The 5339-nt window shown below is 41.7% G+C and overlaps 1 non-coding gene across 1 annotated transcript; it reads left to right on the top strand.

The window, feature by feature from the left end:
- The first annotated feature begins 447 nt into the window (after positions 1 to 447).
- Positions 448 to 579, top strand: LOC121829896 (small nucleolar RNA SNORA68). Its single transcript, XR_006072949.1, has one exon. It is a non-coding gene; the product is annotated as a small nucleolar RNA SNORA68 (small nucleolar RNA).
- Positions 580 to 5339: the final 4760 nt, after the last annotated feature.

The following is a 5339-nucleotide window of genomic DNA, read 5'->3' as shown; positions in this document are numbered from 1 at the left end:
AGCTCTATGGTCTTGCCTTCCCCATCACTGTGCACTCAAATCATGAGCCCAACACACCTGCCCTTCTTAAGTTGCTTCTGTCAGGATTTTGTCTGGTCAGGGAGGACAGGAACTAGAGCACTGGACATTTTCATCATGAACAGATCTGAGTTTTATCCAATGCTTTTCCAGTATCAAGAGAAAGGATCACAGCACACTTTTAAGTTAAGGCACTGTGTTGTGTTTGCCTCCCTAGGATAATATCTTTTTAATATCCCAGTAGACTTAATCAGATGATAGGTTGTTTAGAATCTTTTATGTTCAACTAAGAAATTAATTAATCATGCTAAGGATAGGCCATCAGTGGTAGTAGGGGTAATAACTCATCATCGCTGTAGGGAGAGGTTAATGGCTACGAAAGAGACATTCTCAAAAGTTGAAAGCAGCTTCCATTGTTTGACTCTGAGCTCCCCACTCCCAGCCCAAGAACCGATGCTGCCTGTAGTGGGTATTTAAACATCAATGTGCACAGAAAGGGGAACCTATCATCTTTAGGGGTCTGTGATATGCCCCCAGAGTGATTCAGGAGGTTCCACAGTCCTGAGGGCACCCTGAGTGCCTGGGGTTCCCTTGTCTTTGGGGAATCAACTCCTTGCATTCTTTTATGCTCTTGCCTCCAAATGAAAGACATCCGCTAAACTTCACTGTTGGTGCAGTACAAAGAAAAACACAAAAGTAAATTCAAGGCCAAGACTGTTCCAGTCAGTGGTGCATATGTGTGTCTCCTCATGTGCAAGCTTTCATTCAAGTAGGAGATGAAGTCATTCAGAATGCTGATGGTCACTCTTGTGGGTTGTCTGAAAACAAAGCTCAAATGTCCTATGATCTTGTGTGTGTGTGTGTGTGTGTGTGTGTGTGTGTGTGTGTGTGTGTGTATCCATATTGGAATTCAGAAGTCAACATTTGTTTTTCTTCTTTAGATACTCTCCATCTTATGTTTTGAGACAGGGTCTCTCACTGAATCTAGAATTCATTGATTTGGCTAGGTTGGCTGGCCAGCAGGTTCAAGTGATACACATCTCTGCCTCCCCCTGGTGGGGTCAAACCTAACTTTTTACCGTGCTTACTGGGGATCAGAACCCAATTCCTCAGGCTTTGCAGCAATCGCTTCAACAACTGAGCCATCTCCCCCACCCATGAGCCTATTTTAAGATGATTTGTATTACTGTCTAATCTACACCTACCTAAAATGGGACAGTGTTAATTTCTGCTTAGCACCAGTATAGATGAATTACTTTGTATTATTTTCCTGCTAATTTATGTTTTTATTTTCCAAAAAATTAAGTAATCCCATGGAATAAAACCGGAAATTTGAAAAAGGGGAATTGACAAAGTAAGTGTGAACTATGAGTCAGAGATTTCAGTATGTTCTGAGGATGCAAAGATATTCAAGCCAGAGGAAGGGAGATTTTAGAGACTGGGTCTTATTGGTCTTGTTCACCTCTGTGGACTTGACCTGGCTTGGCAGAATAGGGGCCTATAAATATTTGTTCAGTGAGTGAAGGGAGACTTGTCAACAGTTAATGATGTGATCTTTGGTGAGTAGCGTGGCTGAATCATACAGACTAGATTCCCCTGTGGAAGGAAGAGGGGCAGTTCCCTTAGGTTGGGTGGAGGTGAGGAGAATGCATTCAGTGGGAACTACTTTACCACTTGGTATCTCAGCAGATATGGCTCTTCTAAAGGAAGAGTGGGATTGGAAGGCATGATGCCTAGAAAGTAAGGAAGGAAGGAGAAGAAGAATATAACAGAAAGGGGAAGGTGTGCTAAATTCGCCTATGCTAGCAGACTAGAGAAGAGAGAAAAGAGGGCAGGGCCAACGAACCACTAGAAACCTAGGAAAGGTTAATCTCCCACTTTTCTCTATGTAAAGACTACAAGAATTAAAAAAAAAAAAGAAGGTTGGGACTCTGACATGAGAAACTGTTGTTCTTAATGAGCAAGAGAGACTCAACAGCTCCAAGAGAGAAGCCTCAGGCCTCGAACGAAGGGTCTTCCTTTCTTTTTTTTTTTTTTTTTTCCGAGACAGGGTTTCTCTGTGTAGCTTTGCGCCTTTCCTGGGACTCACTTGGTAGCCCAGGCTGGCCTCAAACTCACAGAGATCTGCCTGCCCCTGCCTCCCGAGTGCTGGGATTAAAGGCGTGCGCCACCACCGCCCGGCGGGTCTTCCTTTCTAACTAGCAGCCTGTCCTAGCTGTTTGCACTCCACCCCTCCAAAAAAAGGGGGGAAATTTATTGTTTGTAGTGGGAGGATTTTGAGAGATTTTAATGGAATTTTAATTTATCTGTCTTCTTTCTAAATAAACTATAAACATTATCACCGTATTTTCAATAAGAATATAAAGAAGAGTAAGCCAAAACTTCATTAGTCATATAGTTATGGGAATATTTAAGTGACTTAAAAAAGCTAGTCTTCGGATTCCATTCATTTCCCAACAGACCCTTTCAATGTCTATTTAAATCACTGATTATTGTCAAAAGATGATAGAGGAAAAAGAACAGGGAGGGAAAAGAAGGGAAAAATCAATTCCTCTAGCTCATGCCTGTCGTCCATGAGGAAACCAAGTATCTATGATGGTAAAGGACACCGTCTCCAAGAATTAGTTATGGTGAACATTATTTTACTTCATTGAAAAACAGCTAAAATTTGTATGTTTTTCAATAACTGCAAATAATGAATAAAGCATCCAGGTGTCCTAAGATACAGGCAATCATTGAAGCTTTTGGAAGGATACGCTGACTAGGTCACTTAAGCAGGCTACTCCACAATATAAAATACATCAAATCATTAATTTGTCATTCAGCTTGAACATATACAATTTTTAATTGTCATACCTCTGTAGAGCTGGGGACAACAAATGTTTTTTGAAAGTTGTATATGAGAAAGGAGTTGTAGGAGGCCTCAAAGGACAGTCTCATGAAGTAATTAAAAAGAAGACAAACACACAAAAACTGCAGAGTCACGGGAAATTGGTGGCCTGTTGTGCTCTCCAAACAATTTTTCAATCAACAGTAATCACGCAACAAACCCCAGTGCTCATGGGAGGCAAACTCTTGGTCTTAAATGGAACAAGAATTTCCGTAGCAAGTATCTTTTGTTCTGAGTGCTTTATTTGTGTGCATAGGTCCCCTGAGAATCGGAGCTGACCCTCTCTCATTCTTGCTAAAAGGAAGCAGAGGACCAAAAAGCTTGCAGTTGTATTGTGACTACCTCTGCTCTGTTCTTCGGTGTCATATCTCTTTCATCTAAATATATCAAATCTACAATCAGTGTGTCTCAGAAGCTCTAGACTCTCTTCCCTCAAGTTCACAGGCACACTCCACAGGCACCTCTTCCTTGGCAAACACAGCCTGTCATTTTCTAGATGAGTAACAGGCACAAATCACACTGCAATAAATAATTTCATGACTTTGGTCCCTATTTAATCTAATCAGGGTAGATATGGTTGATTACATGGACGAAAAGCTACTGAATAAACACGCTTATTCAGGAGTAACTAACCATTAGACAGTATTATGTAATGTCGAAGTAGCTGCTTGGCTCAATGTTATGGTTTCCATGGAAACTACATCAGTGAAGAGTAAAAGAGTTAAAAATACTGCGTTTTTTTTCCTCCCCCTCCCCGTGCATAAATAGATTGTCTGTATTCACATGAAGTTAGTTTATGGTAGCTTAAAAAAAGTATTGCAGTCACTAAAGAGTTATCTCATTATTAATGGGTAAAAATATTGAAACTGTCTTCAGAAAGGAATACAGGCTGGTGTCACTTTTCTGAGTTATTTGGGGAAGGAAATGATGCTTGGATTGACGGAGGCCACATGCATTTTACATGCACCGTTGCTTATTCAATGCTTAGGTGCCCTCCCATGCGAGGTTCATACGCCTCGGATACCACTTCTCTTTCCCAAAACAAAGACAGTGGCGGTGGTAAGAGAAGAAGCCAGAGAGTCCCAGGCAAATGCTGAGCTCCGCAGAAGATGGCTCCTGTGGAAAGCAGAGATTAATTACGTGAGGAGACAGCAGGCTGCGGTTTTGTGTAATGCAGGGCTCCCCGTGCTTGCTGGCCCCTGAAAGCGCTAGTTGCTGTAATTGCAGGAAGGAGTGGAGGGTGCAGCAACCACCGGAGTCCAGCTCTGCATTGTTGTGTTTAGGCATTTACTTCATTTTAATCCCCCGGGATAGATAAGGAATAAAGTTAAATACACCAACTCTTCTGAGTCGCAAGTTATACCTTAAGGAGCCTTACAGAAATCCGATTATTGTTTTAAAATCCCGTTGAAGGAGAATTGCCCTCTCCCCAAATGGCCATAAGGAGTCCAGAGCTGGATACCAGAAATGTATTGTTTTCTCCCTACACTTTTTAATCCTGGTATCTCTCTGTCTGTCTGTCTGTCTGTCTGTCTGTCTCTGTCTCTGTCTCTGTCTCTGTCTCTCTTTCTCTCTCTCTGTTTTCCTGAAGACTGGCTTTTTAATTAGAAGTTCCATGGAGGTCCTTTCCCATCTGAAGGTGTTTATTTGTTGTGAACCACTACTTCTTCATTCATTGGCAGTGATTCTTTGATACCTACCTTTGAGAAGGCAAATACAGAAAGCATTATCATTCTAGGCTTAGGACAGGCTTACTGTATTCATTAAAGGGAAGCTACATAAATTTTAAGCATCTCTAGAGCTTATCATCTCTAACTGGCCTACATGTACTGTTATTCTCAAATATGTAGTCTCCTCCTTTTTACTCTGAACTTCAGGAAGGCTTCCCCAGTGAATGAATAGGGTCACACATTTTTAAGGTTCTCGTGCAATATCAGGGGAAGAGAAGCCACTGTTGGCTCTATCCTAGAGCTTAGAATTAGCACAGAGAAAGGGCTTAGAGTTGCCCCCTGGGATCAGATAGATTTGGTGATGCACGAAGAAAAGCAAATACTAAGAGAAGCCTTGACCTACTGTGTTGGAAGTGTTGTTGACCCATTAGATCTGGAGAAGGCCCCTAGTCTGGGTATATACACACCCAGACACACAGACACATCATACACACATAGAATGACCTTTTTTTTTTCCATAGTAGAAGCTATGACAGAGCTGTCTGTCCCTTATTCCTCATCTTTCTTACACAAATGAAAGAGTGTCTAAGAAGTGTTCTTTGTGTATCAAATCCTTTCATTCATTCTCCGCTTAACACTTCAAGGTATGTGTCACCAGCTGTATCTTAGTAATCAGGCAGAAAGGGGGCAGAGGCCTTAATAGTTTGCAAAAAGTTTCCTGCAGCATTTGACTCCATGCACTTGCCAACCCGTTGCTAAGT

Source organism: Peromyscus maniculatus, chromosome 5, assembly GCF_049852395.1.
Source record: "Peromyscus maniculatus bairdii isolate BWxNUB_F1_BW_parent chromosome 5, HU_Pman_BW_mat_3.1, whole genome shotgun sequence".
Classification (NCBI taxonomy): domain Eukaryota; kingdom Metazoa; phylum Chordata; class Mammalia; order Rodentia; family Cricetidae; genus Peromyscus; species Peromyscus maniculatus.
Note: the sequence above shows the minus strand (reverse complement) of the source record. Positions and strands in the feature narration are given on the sequence as shown.